This window comes from Struthio camelus, chromosome 9 (assembly GCF_040807025.1).
Source record: "Struthio camelus isolate bStrCam1 chromosome 9, bStrCam1.hap1, whole genome shotgun sequence".
Lineage (NCBI taxonomy): Eukaryota > Metazoa > Chordata > Aves > Struthioniformes > Struthionidae > Struthio > Struthio camelus.
This window is the reverse complement of record NC_090950.1, coordinates 26,845,733-26,862,268: the sequence shown is the minus strand read 5'-3', so window position 1 is coordinate 26,862,268 and position 16,536 is coordinate 26,845,733. Positions and strand designations below refer to the sequence as shown.

General features: G+C 39.7%; 1 protein-coding gene across 4 annotated transcripts in view; it reads left to right on the top strand.

Moving 5' to 3' along the window:
* The first annotated feature begins 699 nt into the window (after positions 1–699).
* The window catches only part of NLGN1 (neuroligin 1), a 397,001-nt gene continuing 381,164 nt past the window's right edge, over positions 700–16,536 (top strand). For 3 of the 4 annotated variants that reach the window (XM_009673763.2, XM_009673764.2, XM_068954456.1), the window contains exon 1: positions 700–1,198. The gene's annotated coding sequence lies outside the window, so the exon portion shown is untranslated. Of the gene's footprint in view, positions 1,199–2,146; positions 2,419–16,536 lie in introns of those variants that run through there. The other variant, XM_009673765.2, reaches the window with a different exon arrangement.

The following is a 16,536-nucleotide window of genomic DNA, read 5'->3' as shown; positions in this document are numbered from 1 at the left end:
TGAGAGGTGATCTGTCTGTGCCAAGGTCTGTGGCTCTGTCTATCCCATGCACCTCTGTGTTGGGGAGGTGCATGGGTGGGAGAGGCAGCCAGGGCGCAGGGCCGTGGGGAAATGGCACCTAGGGTGGACACCCTGCAGTACCGGCAGGCTTTGTCTGGGCTGTGCTCTGTCTTTATCCAGCCTCTTGCCCCCAGGGCTGCCCCAGGGGAATTTGGGGGACCTGAAGGAGGGGAGGGCAAAGATGCTAGGGAGGAGAGGCAGCAGCAGAAAGCCCACATCCAGCGTGGGGACTAGACTGCAAGCACATGCTGCTTTCTGCATTGTGGGGGAGGAGGGAAAAAAAGCAGAAAAGGCTGAGGGAGAGGGGGCAGCCCGGGGGAAAGTTTCAGTGGCGGCAGGTTGGGGCTGCGGCGGCTCCAGCATCCGCGGCTGAGCGTCACATCTGACGTGCGGGGCGGGCGGGCACACACACACACACACACACACGCACGGACACGCGCGCACGCCGGGGATCCCCGCGGGGACCGCGGCCCCCGAGGCTGGCCGAGCCCGCGGGGGGAGCAGCGGCGCCGGGGTGCGCCCCGCCACGGCTCGGCTCCGGCTGTCTGTGGGTGCGTGTGCGCGCACAGGTAGCGGCGGCAGCGGGGAGGCAGAAGCGACTCAAGCGCAGCAGCGCCGGCTCGGCTCGGCTCGGCTCGGCAGGCGATTGCTCACTTTGCAGACGGATGGAGAGCTAGGAAAGATCCCGCCATCCCATTTGTGCTGCTCTGTGCATACGTCTTTCCTCTCCGTTTTTTTTTTTTTTCTCCTTCGAAATCTCCCTGGGAATTTTGTATTTTGCAGCTTTTTCTTTTGCTTTTTTTTTTTTTCCTCCTTCCCTCGTTCCTGCTGAGGATACGTTTGGCTTGCCAAGTTTGTAGTGGCACCTCTGAGATTCCCCCACTCCCTGTTTTTTGGATCTATTACAGTGCCCGTTTGTACGTAGACATACCGGGGTTTTTTTTGCCTCTTTTTCAAGAAAATTGGAATTCTTTGGGAAGCTAATGGATACTGAGGACGATCCTAAAAATCTCCTTTTGAATCTGTAATAGAGGTGTACGAAGAAATTGCTTAAATTCAGCCATCAATTTAGCTTCATACTAAGCACCTCGAAGTATTTATGATTGCAGAGCAGGTGCAAGCGAGGATTAGTAATAAGGTAAGGGAGCTGTTTCCATCTTTGAGGCAGCAGCATTTGCTCAGGCTTACCAGTAGCTTCTCTTTTTTTCGTAGAATTTGGGCTGATTTATTTGCATTTTCAGTGCTATTTCCCTGTCCTTCTGAGTCTTTTATATACATCTGCTTGCTTTTCAGCACTAAAATATACATTTCTTCTCCCTGCCTTCTCTGTATTTGGGAGTTTCTTAGCTGTGCACATGTTTTGGCTGTTATTTGGTAACTGTTTAAAACCACTCATCCTATTTAAAAATGATTTCTTTTCTTGCACTTTCTCCACCCAGCAGGATTCCTGAAAAGCCCCGTGGAAAACTGCAACACAAAAGCTTTTATTTCCATTTAAAAAAGGAGAGAGAAGTAGTTAAAATCCCTCCTTCCCCCCAAGGGAAAACCGGGCAGGGGTTGGGGGGGGGGTGGATAGCGACCGAGGTCCTCCCTGCACTAAAAGCAAATGAACGCCCCGTGCCGGCGGCTCCCCGGGGCGGAGGCTGGTTTTGGGGCTGGCGGAGGCGCAGCCCGCGGCTGCGGCTGGGGCGGGCTGCGGGGGCCGGCCCCAGCCTCCCCCCCCTTCCCTTTCTCCTCCTCCTCCCCCCCCCCCCCCCAAAGTTTCTGCTTTTCCTGCCCCCGCGCAGCGTGTGCCGCCGAGGCTGGGCAGCCCCGGCGCTGCCTTTCACGTTGCGGCAGCTGGCGGGGCTGCGCGGTGCGGCGGGGAGCCGCGGCCGCGGAGCCGCGAGCGGGGACGGCGCAGCCCGCGGTTCAGCCCGCTTCTTTCGCACGGGTGCCAGGCTCTTGGTCGCCGCCAGCGTGCTTCGCTAATTTGTGTTTTATCAGCTCTGTTTTAGTGATATAAACGGCACGAGTAGGAATATCAATTACCAGCTAACTGCGGCGAGAGTCTGTTTTATGGGATTTAATGATTTCTCTTGTTTTGAAAAAGGCCTTGTGACGCTAACAATAAAGAACTCTGTAAATCATCTGGATGGATCGTGTTCCAGGAAAGGCGGTTTTTAGTCTTTTATTGCGTATCTTCCCAATAATTAATTGCACTAGCAATTATGAAGACGTTTGTGGTAATAAAGGTGCCATTACCAAAAAGTGACTTTCTTAACATGGGTCCTGTGTTTACCGAACTCCTACAATGTCTCTTAACTGTAGATGTTTGCTGTCATCTAGGAATATAGAGAGAGATCGCAATGCTGTGAAGTAAGTGTAGAGCATGAACATAACCTTTTCAGAGATGTGATATTATACATCATCCTCTAAACTGGAAAAAGGGAAAGTCCGTTTAATGAGCTGCTTCAATGATGTAGGCTGAAAACAGGAGATAGTCATCAGTTAGGCCTTCTGATTACATGTTTTGATTAAAAGACAAAGCATTTTTCTATAATCTTGCTGATTTTATCATTAGTTTTCCTAATCCTCTTAGATATGGGCAGAAGGTGTGCAGTTCAGTCCTTGGGCAGACCGTTGTAGTGTTCTTGCAGTGCTATGAGGAAAGCTCCTCTTTCATGTTATCCTTTTCTGTTGCTCTATCTCCACCTTCTTCTGTACTCATGACTGTATTTTTTTTGATCCATAATTTACAGTTAGGATGTATAGAAAAGACTGGAATAAAAATAATGCTGTGCTTGCAGAGGGAAACGTGCTATGGGGAAAAGAATAGAGTTTGACTGTTTTAAAGAATTGTTAAGATATAGGGTTTACGTTTACCTGAGCTTTCTTTCAACTGCCTTTGATAATGTTTAAGATGATCTGTAAGTGGTGATAGAAGTGACATACATCTATACGAGAACTGCGTATAGTTCACTGTATTCAGCTGGAGCTCCATTTAGCGTTGCTGACAAATCATTCACTGTGAAAAAACATTAATCAACAGCTGAACAGATGTAGGTTCAATTCTCCATATGATTAACTGGACTGCTAGTTATGCAACGTAATATAATTACATAGATATGCTGAGCCTTTCATAAACATGTTACCATGCATCTTTTCTGGAAAATATGCATATGCAGATTCTGGTGAGATTGAACTCCTTGTGACCACTGAGTAAGGTTAATTGAATCCAACTCTAAGTTATTTTATGAAATGTGTGTAGATTTGTAGTGCTATTTTCTCTGGGACCCTCTCATTGGAGCATGAGAAGTTTTATTAACATGACATATCTTGGAGATACTGAGTTCAACTCTGTTGTCCTTACTCAAGCAAAAATTTCCATAGACTTATGAATCCATCTGTGAAGATTCAGTGAGATTTTCTAACTATGTAATCAGACGATTCAGATGGTAACTATGAAGCTAATATTATTTATTTAAATTTGTCAGTGTTACTAAGTTTTCACAAACAGGAAAAGGTCAAAGAGTGTTTACTGACATGTCACCTATACAGCCGCTGCCATTCCCTCTTTACTAAAGAACAATTATTCAGTGAGACGGACTTGGATTTCAGCTTTTTAAATTTATTTCCTCTCAATGTCAAGAATGTTTAGAAAAATGAACTAGTGATTCATTAAAAGGCCTCTCCATATGCATTTTTACAATTTATGATCTTCTATATTGTGTGTGTGCATTTGAGCATAATCTAGTTCTTGGTTTGACAGGTCATTGATTGAAGAAATTCTTTGTTTATTCATTAGTTTATTTTGTTATTTGAACATGGTTATTTGTCTTTTGATGTAGAATCTGCTGCAACAAGAATCTTGATTCCAGTGGTGCATACAGTATAAGGATAATAATAATTCCTTAAGTGACAGTGAGTTGCAAGCAAATGCTTAAGTTCATGGGTCAACATAGCAATTCATTATTGGATAGAGAACATTGCTGATCGAGGTATATGGTAAATTAAATCTCCAACCATTATTTCTGGTAGAGGTTCAATACATTTCCTATTTTGTTCTTCTTAAATTAGCTTTGTGAACTTCTTGTGTATGATAAACAGTATTACAGGGCTCATATTGTCATGCCACAGGATGAGGATAGATATTCTCACAATAGAAAAAGAGATACAATCTTTCAAGTATCAAATGAATTAATTTGTTGTATCCAAGTCTATATGGTTATGAATAATACTGCTTGACCTTTCAACTCTTACCTTGAAATTTCAAGGTATTTTTCAGTAGTGGGAAGTTATCAATATCCTTTTTTTTTTTTTTTTTTTTTACCAGTTGGAAAAGTTCCCAAAGCAGGTGGCTAATCTAAGGCTATGCAGTGATTTAGTAGCAAGTGTAAACAGAACACATGCCTTTTGTCTCAGTTCCAGCCTGTAGCCACTAGATGGGTATGAAACTTTTGAACGAGTTGCAAGCGTTTCTGAGGAAGAATAAAAAAGAATATTTGAGGAAAAAAAATATTTGATCCCTGCTAGAAATAAGCTTAACTGAAAGAAATGGAGGTGTGCCTAACAACTGTTATCTACTTTCAAATGCAGCTTGTATAAATTCCATAAATGGTGCAGTTTGTCAAATGTACCAGTCATTTAATAGCTAGGGAGGTGCTGAGGGTCATCAGTCGGCTCTGAGCAGGAGACGTCCAGGTGATGAGCCCTCCACTGTAGTGAGCAGCAGGACCCTCTCAGGCACTTGGTCACTCTCAAACCCCTTAGAGTCATGTCTCCTCCTGGCTGTGAAACTCATGGGGTGATGGTGCACTTCTACCTCCCCCCAGGATGCAACAGAGGGAGGTTCAGGGTGCTCAAGGGCAATATGTGGCCAAGTTCCGTTTCTTTTACACCCCATCATGGTCAGTAGGACAACCTCAGTAAAGTCAGCAGAAGTTGTGGCCTCTAAATATGCATTTGTATTTGTTTATGGATGTTAGAACGAATGAAACCTGCTTTCCCAAGGAATTCTGTCTTTTGTTGAGTGAAGCTTTTCCCCAGTGAAACACTGATAAGAACACTTTCTCTTATGCATCTTTTTCTTGTGTCTAATAACATATTGCAGCTTTTTTCTGTTGCGAAAGGTTGAGAAAAATATTCGGATTCTTGCAGTTTCTCGTGTCTGTTTTGTCACTTATTTTCAAGAAGTGTGGCCATTTTTCAGATACGCTGGGCTGAAGTCAGCCAACTGATTAAGAAATTGGTAGAAGCACACACAGAGAATATAGCTGTGCAGCTCTCACCGCTTTAGAAGACCAGACTATAAGTGCAACCTTGCATAGGACGTATGTTCTATGATGTAATAAGTTTGTAAACTGGATGTCACATCCTCACTTTATGGCTTTTCAGTATATGGGATAAGAGCTTACTACTGGTGACAGCTGGTGATATTTCTTCTTGGTTCCATGTGTTGGTGGTCCAGGCTTTGAGTTTGAATATTTGAGCTCCCCGCTGCTCTGTGGAGGTCTGTGGGGGAGAAAGGAGTAACCACAAGAAATTGAATGAGTATCCAAATGGTTAAGGCTATGCCTTTGTCGTGAATAGGATTTACAATTTCAGAAGAGAACAGTATATATTTTTAATTGAGGAAATGATCGTATCTTCCGTAAAATCAGATACTAGGTTGATTTCTGCAACTTTCTAAGAAATGGCAACGCTCACATGTGATTCTCATGTGTACTAGAGATCTTTTTGCAATGAAAGAAAAAAAATAAATGGTTTGAAGATGACTTTTTTTTTTTTAAGTAGGCGTCTACCTCAAGGTGTTTCCAAAATGAAATTTTGTGGTAGTTTTATGGAAAAAAAAAAAGCACCTTGCTTGAGGAGAGGGACTGCATTTTGGGAAGGTTTTCAGATGCTTTTTCTCTGTGGAGTGGTGTGGCGCATGGCCTAGTATGACAGCTGCCGAAAAAGAGCGTAGGCTAGGCAAGCCGCCTGGGCAGTAGGAAAAGGGGAATGGGAACGATTAGGAGACTGAAAGCAGGAAGAATGAAGCTAGAAGGAACACGTAGATCAGAAAAGGTAAGATACTGAGCTTAGTGATGATAAATTGCTACTAATTGAATATCATAAATGCTTCATTATCTGTGAAGCTGCCTTGCAAACAGAACTAGCTGTGTTCAGTCCTGAGATGACACTGTGTAAATGCAGCTTTAAATCCGTATGACTTCATCCATTTCAGTGGAGTTACTAGCTTAGAACAGGAGTTAAGCAGTGGAGAACTGGGATTTTATTTTTTTTAGGTGTCTTCATTACTGTTGGTCAGCTGAGAACACAGGACTTCTTAATGGGACTTGATATTACACAGGAAGGAAGTAGTTGGAATTGATTGGCTATATTGTTAATCAGCTTTCTAACTTCATAGATTATGTAAGAGGACGAACACTAGGAAAGAAAGCGTGCATGCATTTAATTTAAAGCCAGCTATAAGATGTTTTCCAGAGCCTTAACAACAAAACAGCAATTAATATAAAATTTCCATGGACTGGGATAAGTAAATACCAGATGCACTTATTTATTTAGGATTTGATTTTTTTTTTTCTTTGGAGGGAACTTTACCATTCCAAGGAAGGAAAAGGGAGAGGGGGTACTGTTCCGTGGAAGTGAGGGGGAGGCTGTCCATCCCAGGTATCGGAAAGCATAGCACAAGGGTTCTGAATTTAAAGTAGAAATTCTGCTAATGTTTATACCATTAGTTACCAATACTCAGTATGCTGAAAGTTCATTTTAAGAAAGTAGGAATATGCTTAAAGGCATTTATTTTTAACTCCTGCAGAATTAGCTTATCTCGTGTTTTCAATAAAGCATCACCTCCAGCTGAGTTATATTTAACTTCTGTGTTTATCAAGAAAAAACCCTGAATTAGGAAAAATTGGGGCTGACTCCAATTAAGCACATTTATTGGGCAAATAAAATTAAAAGCAGATGAAGTGTTACTGAAAGATGTAGTCAGGTAGCAATATATACTACAGTTAGATGAAGATTAGAAGTTGCCAAGTTATAGAACAAGAGTTGAAAACTGAGACTTTATTGTTTGTATTCCAGGAACAAGCAGAGGGGTCAGTTGATATCATCACCTGGTAGTGCAAGGAATTGTACAAATAAATAATAAACACATTTTGTGTCCCGAGGACTTTAGGCTTCGTTCTGCAATAAGTTCTTATTGTATAGTTTACTTCAGTCACACTGAGTTCACGTGTCACACTGAGTTCACAGAATATGAAAGTACAGTAAATGGTAGAAGAACTGAAAAACAATGCAAAAACAGAGTGGTCAGAAAAATAAGTGTCAAGTCTCTGTATTCTGGGGGAAAAACTATTTGGAGGAAGTTTTAAAAACAAGATCAGTAATCCATCTGGAATCTTTTCTTGTCTTTGATAGACTTAGTTAAAAAATATACATGCATATATAGATATACACACTTGCACTATATTATATGAAAATGCGAATACATAAAGTATTCATGATCTGATTCTAATTTCAGCTTAAATAGAGATTGTGGCGAAGTTATTGGAGTTACTATGTACAACTAATGAAGATATTTAAGTAAATATGAAGTAAAAGCATTTCTTTTAGTTGGACGTTGACTTAGGCAATTTTGTGGCTTTAATCAATTAATAAAAAATGTACAGTTAACACTTCCGCCCCCCCCCCCTTTTTTTTTAAATTCTGATTATAAAAATACAGAGTGACTTTTAGTCTATAATCAGCAGCCGTTCAAGAGACACGTTTGGCAAGTGAAGGTCTAACCAAAGGTTGAACAAAATTGAACTGGAGACATTACTTTAAAGTGGCCATTAAAGAAAAGAGCTTCTCTATTGTATAGGGACATTTGCTGCAACTAACATTTAGAATGGAGCCATTTTTAGGAAATGTAAAACCTAATGATTTCACTGCTCTTCATTCACCTCCAGCATTCTGTACTTTAGCAACTCTGATGCTTTTGTAGATTGCCGTTGAGGTCAAAGTTGAGTCTGTTCTTCGTATTTTAGTCTGTATGCTGGAGTAAATAGCAGCAAAATCACTACAAGATAAATCTTTTTATTTGCTTCAGTCATTCAGGACACTTTTATACAATAACTTCATTTAGGATCTTAATGATGGAGGAAATCTTAAAAGGATGGTACAGCTTTCCTTTTTTACTGGAGTACAAAGGGAGAAGAGAACCAAGGTGACAGTTTGCTCTTTGCTTGTCCCACAGCCATTCTTCACCTAGCTGCCGGGGATGGGATGTGGCGGTTACACCGTTCTTCCTTATTCCAGCGTCCCTGTCTGACATGTTCGCTACTGCACGTGTGCAAGAAAGAAACACCGGGAACACTTTCAATCTCATGCCTTCGCTTGGCATGTACATTAAAATATAATCTAGTACTTAATCTCTTTTGTTTTCCTGTAACTTGAACTATTTCATTGAGATATTGCGAGGAATAATTAATGCTTGGAAAGCTCACTGCAGATAGAAGAATACAGCGCTGCCTCTTCAGGTTGTTGTGTGTAACACTGCATAGTTCGAAAGTTATGTGAATTGCATGAAGGCTCTCACAGAAGAAGCGGGAAAGTATTAAGCTTCCTGTTAAACTCCATGGGAGAGTCATAGGTCTGTCTTCATCTGCCATCCACTCTTTGTTTGGAGACTGGCAGTGCGACGAACGCTCCCGTTCTTGGGAGCCTTCTCCTTGGGAACTGCCTTTGAAAAGTGACAGGAGTTTCACATGGGGAAATCTTGTTGGACCCATGATGAGCGCTGTTCAACCTTTATGAAACGTTGGGATTTAATTCTTTTCAAGTATGTTTCTTCCAAAATAACAAAGCATCACTATGCAGATGAGCCTACCCATTCACAGAATGGTTGCTTCTTTAAAAAAGCTAGCAAATTGCTTAATATAAAGTTGGATGGGTTCAAGTCTTGATGTTTTGTAAATGAAGTCAGCATTTGCGGTAGGAAGTTGGCGTCCAGTTACATTTCTAATACATAATAAAGTATTTAAATTTTTGTTTTCTATTTGGGTATAAACTTAATTCCCTGAGAATTATTGCCTCCTGGGTAGAAACTTATATAGGATATTTTTTGCACTTTGTAATATTTTAAAAACAGTTTTGAATAATTAGGAAATTGTAGTGGGAAGTATGACAGACCCTTAACTATCATAGAACTTTGATAAAAATATATTAATTAATTAACTATTGCACCTCTTTTCCTATTCTAATGTTTTTATGTAGGGTCACGTAACCTTTCAGAAATTCAGGGAAGTAGTAATTATTGTATTACAGTGGCTTAGTTTCAGAAAAAGGAGAAATTTCTAGCAGAATTCAAGTATGTAAGCACCAAAAATTTGTAAGCCACACTAAGTAGTTTTGAAGATGGTCAGTTGTGCCTGGTGTTACTGAAGCGAGCTACTTGAAGTTCAGTCTGTAACGTACTCGAGCTGCCATTTTGTAATTGCACATTAATTCAGAAAATACCTGATGTTTAAAAAAAGTAAGCTGATTCTCAAAGTGGTGGGAAATGTGTAAATACTAGCAACAAATCATATTATCTATGGTTATCTGTGAAAAAGATACCGTATGATGATACCACATTGCTTAATGTGGTGCTTTCGGAGCTATCTATCTAAAGACCCAATTTCATTGTTTAACTATGCCACACGTATGAAAAGAAATGGTTTTACAAACCAACAAACCCGCTCCTGCAGAGTATTGAGTTTCCGTTATCAAGTTCTAGACTCCAAAATACAGCAATATCTGCAAAATCTGCAGAGCAGCATTGGTATCAGCACCAGAGGGAGCCGCTTGCCCATCTCTTAGACGTGTAACAGCTCAAGGGTTGGAAAGAACCAAGAAAACAGGACAAAATGGCAGAAAAATGATAAGCAGTTGAACACTGTCCACACATGAAACATATTTTAAAGTTGAAGCCGTGTTTGGAGTGTTGATCTGTTGGCCCAATCTGACATTTTTCTGGTTTTGAATACTCTTAATCAGTTACATTCAAATTCTAATATAGCCAGCTTATTTTTCTTCTAGATTGTTGTTATACAAGTATTTTGCAGTTTACAGAGAAAATATTTTAAAAAATGATCTTCAATTACAACTGTAACTTCGGATTCTGTATTTGTTATAATATTGTCAATACATTTTATATTTTCATACTGGATCCTTAAATTTGTATTCTTAATTAGTACTAGGTGATATCTAGTAGGAAAACAGATAAGGTAATTTTTTTTTTCTGTACTAATACTTTTTTTTCCCCCATCTACCCCATATTTTAATGTGTATTCTCTTAGACTGCAGAGAATGAAATGTGTATGATATAACACTGGAGAAAGTCTTAGTCTTCCAGTACAAGTCTAGGTTTCATCTGTAAAGTATTATCATTTAAGTACTTGTGTGACAGTGGAATTCACAGGCTGCGATGTGAAATCAGGGCTCTCCTGTGCATGGTGCTGTATTTAGCCACAGTAAAAAAAACAGAACAACATCCGTTCTCACCTCCCAGGCCTTGGTGTAAAGCATTTTGTAACTTATTTACTAGGACACACAAAGAAAGGAAGTATTGCCCTTCAAACAAAAGATGACTTAAGCATTTACTTAACTACCTGGGCAAGTTGTCCAGGGTCGCAGAAGAAACCTCTGGCAGAGAGAGAAATTGAACATCTGAAGTCCTTGTCCACCACCTTATTCATAAGATATTCCTTCTTCTCTTAACCTTACTGCCATAAAAAGTGATCTCTGTACACTGAAGATAATACTCTTAAAACTAGATTTGTGTGTTCTTCTACTGCTGTAGTAAAATTCGGTTATTTACAGGCATGCGCATACACAGACACACATGCACGCACAAATCCTTTCCTTAGACAGGGACTCTGCTGATAAGGCAGTATAATAGTACTAAAACCAATTTATGTGGAGCTGCAAAGTTATTAAGCTGTAGCAGTTTAACAGTGTACTCAGTCTGCCTGCTTAAGAGAAGATTTCCAAAGACAGGTACCTACAAACAATGGTGTATATAGACAATATGGGTATATATACACACATTTCTAGAGTGTGTGTGTGTGTGTGTGTGTGTGTGTATATATGCACTTAGTTATTGCAAGACAAAATTAGAGATTAGTTTTAGTCATGAGTCCACATGTGCTAGAAGGACTGTAGCTGCTGAGAAATTTCTGAACTCAGGTAGTGGCCTAGCTTTCTTTTATTTGATAAAAGAGACTAGAAATGCCTAATTTATCTGCTGCCATGGCCTTAGAAGTGAACAGCCATGCTTCCCATTTTCCCATGTTTGGAATAAATGAAATTCTTCTACAGTTCAATATTTTACAAGTTACACTGCCAGATTTAAATGGCAAACTAAGTTAGATTTCAAATTCCTTCTTAGTCTACAGAAGTATGCTTCAAGAATACGTTTTTCCTATAGTAGACCCTGAATTGTCTACCTTATTAAATGATTTGCATAATCTGTGAGCAATCTGGTAGTTCAGTTAATTGGACTTTATAAATCGGGAATCAAGCAGTATAATCGTCTTAGCCTGAAGTGCTCTAACTTAGTGCTGGGTAAATCTCTATGCTTCCTGGACGAAGCAGGCCAGTAGGAGATCAGGCGATGCAGATGAAGAGGTATTTGGGTCTCCCTGGCATCTAAATGTTGAACTCAGGTAGCGAAGTCCTCAGGCGAACTCGTGGAGAGTGGCTTGGACAGAACAACGAACTGGCCTTTGGCACCAGTCGAATCTCCTGACTGGTTTCCTTTCTTTCCAAGTTCTTCTGGAAAACTGAGTGTCAATACAACTTTCATTGCTTCTGGATAAGATAATGTCTTTTAAGATAAGTCATGGGGGAACTGCAGAGTTCATTTAATTTTCAACCATTTATCCAATTTCAAGAATGAAAGATTTCCTGCTTTGCAGTAAGAGGAAGGCATTGTCTTTGGCAATCTGTAAAAACGTGCATCACAACCTGCAAGCTACACGTTTTGCAGGTTTATCTTTCAAAGATATTCTGCAGGTATATCTTTCAAAGGTATTCCTTCTCCGTGCTTGCAAGTTTGAATGCTGAAAAGTTGACACTCCTTAGTGTGTTTTTAATGCAGGTGACTTTTTTTCCAGTTTTTGGTTCAGTTTTTACTTTCATTTTGGTTCTAAGACCAAAGGTGACTAAACAATGCATTGTGATTTAACGGGTCATGTGAAGGACGTATAGAAAAGGTTAGAGTAGAAGGTTTTATAACAAGTCTCCTGTCTTGTATTGGGTCAAGTACGGTGTTCTTAAAGCACCATTTGAAACTGCCATTTACATTCCACTTTCTTAAAGGCTGTTGCACATATGTTTTCTAAGTGAGGCTGTTTATCCACGAACCTTGTCTCAGCCAAGCATTCAGAGAACAGTAGCTGTTGTTTGTACAGTGAAAGACATTACTTAGACAAAATGAATCTGCACTAACTCACTTCTCTGTGCAGGGTGATATATTAAAACCTGAAGGATGATGAAAAAATCAAGGTAGAGTAATTGGGCAGAAAAAATGGTACTTGAAATCCAATTTGCGTAACTGAACTGACACACGTTGGTAGAAATACTCTGTAACGTGACAAAGTATGGTTTGTGGCTTCTCTGGGGGAGAATCTCTAAAGATGTTATGAACTGTTCCTTGGGGGTTCCCCTTAGTTTAAGCAGGACCAGCTTCTTTAAAGCTGCAACTAAAAATAAGTAAAGCGATTTAGCTCAACTGAGGCTTTGCCCAAAGTCCAGTGAAATCAGTGGAGAATTTCCTGTTGATGTCAGTGGTCTCTGAATCCCTTTTGGCTCTGTTAAAATAAATAATGTCATTCTCATGAAAACTGTTATGTTTCTATCTGTAGTATTTCTGTGAAGAAATGGTTTTGGTCATTTAGGTTTGAATGATCTCAAGCAAAATTATGTGCTCAGTTATTCATCTAGAGCTCTGATGAGCCTCCTTGCCACCAATGGCATGATGCAGCTCAAACATACTACTGGTAAAGGGCAGGGATAACGGTTAGGCTTTGTAATTATCTCATATGATATGAATGAATGAATACAAGTGATCATGGGATAGCTAGAGCATTTAGATTAAATAAAAGAAACATTCTGGAATTTGCCACATAGGGAGGTCATCAAACTTCCAGGCTAGGTTTTCTTAAAAGGCTGGATGATTTTATGGCCGTTAATAATATTTGTAGCTACAGTATGCAAACCAAGATAAGAATAATCAAATCCCATGCTTCAAGGCATAAGCTAATCACCTGCTGGGTTTGGCATAATTGGTTTAGTGCATTATGCTAGGATAGGAGGTTCTCTTTCTCTGAACCTTTTGTGTCCTAGCCACCCTCAGTGAAAGCATCCTGGATTTAACCGGCCAAAGTTTCTGCTCCCTCCTGACAGCTCTTTTGTCCGTAAAATGATGTGTAACCAGGGCAATGTTAACACTAATATTAGAACCTTATTTTTTGTGTTTCATGATTTAAAGTTGCGTTAATATGAGTTATTACATTTTATATAGTGGAGAGTCTAGATCTGTGTTTAAGGGTTCCTTGTTGTTTTTGCTCTTTCTTCAAAAATGGCAAAGATACCAACTAGTGTACAAAACAGTCTTTGTGGTAAAGAGCTCAGTAACACACACATACAAGCACACAATTCTTATGCTAAATTACAAAATAATAAATTTTATCTATCTGTTCTGGTATCTGGATACTCATATAAATAACTGTAAAATGTTTTCAATGCTTTACAGGACTCAAATTAGACAAGTAATAAGTCGTAATAGCTTTTTGATCAACTCCTTGGCAGTAGAAGTTGGATTTACCTGATATGGAGTCTGTTTCTGGCAGTGGATTCACCAGAAACCACCTGCTCAAAAGGATTAATTCTGTAATTGAATTCTCTGCTCATTTTAGTGAATGTGTTGTGTTATCTTAGCGCCAGATTGTGGTGGATCCTGGCATGAGGGCATGAAGCAAGGAAGCGCAAATGTTTTCCCCTCCCTGTTCCCTCAGTAGAAGCTGTCCACATGTGCAGTCCATGCACTCTAGTAAGCAAAAGACCATTCCAAGCCAGTAGAGCATAGCACTTTGTAAAAGAAAAAAGGAAAGACCTATAGCTCTTAGCAAAATCAAATACAAAGTACCAGGCAATTAGCTATCCTAAGCAGAGTTCTCTAGGATGCCTAAAAAAACTAGGTAAGATTAAATTCCATTGTTTTTAGAGTAATTTATGTAGAACTCTATTAGTATTTTACTAATAAATTCGGATTTTTCCAGATCATGTAACATGTTCTTTGAACAGGAGTTGCCCTGCAGCTTCACCTGTGTTAGATGACAAAGTTGTCTAGGGTTGCTTTATGCTTTAACTGTTTGATTAGGTAGCAGGCTTAGCTGCTACCAATGCTTCACTTCTACTGGACTCTCTTTTCTAGTGTGTGTTTGTCTATTGCCAGCAACATCCATGTTTTTACCAATACAAATGGGTTTCAACTGAAAATTGGGGTCTGCACTTTTGTCCTAGCATTCAGGGTTATGAGTATGTGACTAAAATTTAATATATACACATTAGGTACCCCAGAGATTAGGAGGGAGGCTACAAAGCTATATGGGAATCTCTTGCCTTCTGAAGGCCTGAGGCAAGGTGTCTTTCTTAGTAGCCTCAGTATTGATGCAGTCATATCAAGCCACTTAACAAGTTAGAGCTGACCTCAGCGGTGCAAGGCTGTAGATGAGGCATGGAGAAGGTGTAGACTCTGCAGTCTTTCTGCCTCTTCTTATTTGATTTGTGAAGCTAAGGATCAGAAAAGATACAGTCCTGGAGTGTTATTGCAGATTAAGGATTAGGACTAATCTGGAACCTCCTTAGTGGACCAGCTCAGCTCAACCAGCCTTAAATCTCTACCTGTAACTGGTGGAGGTGTGAGCTCAAACACGCCAGTACGGGAGTATTGTTACATTCTCTGTTGTAAGGTGTATTTTTTTTTTTTTTTGTGTACAAGTCAAGATGTCTACTTCACACAGGAATGAGGAAAGAAATATTCTTTTTCTCTTAAGAAAAGAACAATAAAAGCATAAGCAGGCGTATTATCCATGTGAACATCCTCAAATGTGGGCCTGGAGCTGAAATGTATGCAGTAGATTTTTTTTTTTCCAGTTGAATGCTTTTAATAAAACATTTTCATAATTTCCACACAGTGGTAATCATTTTATTGCTTTTCTTTATCTGTGCCTATTACTGTTCGTACTGTAGCTGCTCAGTTCTGATAACCTAGTGGAAAGGCATTCCAAGTGTGACTCAAGATTTGCAGAATTTCATAAAATTCTCTGAATTTCCACTTCAAAGTAAACTGGCACAGTTTACTATGGCTGTTATTAAGACATTTGTAGTTTTAATATTTTGATCTGGAAATGCAGTCATTTCATTTCCTGGTCATTTATATGTTTCTCTCCTAAAGGAATTAAGGCTTTTCAAAGTTATCAGTCCATAATTAAGATTTTACAGTTAGCTGGCCCATCACCATAGTGGGAAAAATATTGGTCTACATGATTCCAGGGAACAGCGCTGAATAAAAAGTCAGCCTTGCTAAGATAGACCCAACTGCACAGGCAAGATTTTTCTCAGCATTTCCATATGAAAACTTGTTAACTGACGACATATAATTACCCTTAGTAGGGAAACTGACCCAGCACAGGAACGTATTTGTCTGTAGGCATGCTTGTTGTGTTAGTTCTTATCCAAACTTTGGCTTTAATCACTCAACCAACTCTCGAAACAGGGCCATAGTTTCAGAACTGAGGCTTGATTTCACCTTGTCAAGGTGCAGTTGAGTTCATTAGTCACAGAAGGAGATATCTGAAATGTGGGTAAATGATAACCGCTTTAAGATTCATGTTGGACACCACTAATGTATTCAGTTGTGCCCGCAAGCCTAGCTCAGGTTGAAATGAATTCATTCTGTGCATCTTCAGAAGTCAAATGCTTTAAAAGTATGGTCTAAATTATTCAAACTTGCTTCCTGAGTCTACAGCAGACTGTTAATGATTTGAATGCTTCCGTTCTTTCCAATAAGCCTTAGAATAAGGCGTTTTCTTGAGCTGTCTATTCTTAGAATATGTTTTTGAAAGCCTTTTGGTCTGTATTTGGGAGCTCTCTGTTGCCTTAGAGATACTCTTATATGTTATCTATATGAAATAAGCCCAATGAAACTGCCTAGAGATTCTGCCACAAGCAGCAAAATAACATTTAGATCCAACCATAAATGGCTAACTCCTGATGGCTTGTCAGTCTGGTGTCGACAGGCTAAATTGTCGACAAATCAGGCATTTATTATATATTTTGGAGAAATTAAAGAATTAGGTATTTATTCCAATCAAATGGTGAATAGGTCAAGACGGCTGGTCTACACAGAATTTTCTTCCAAGATCATATTTACTTTGATTGGATGGTAGAAATTATTTC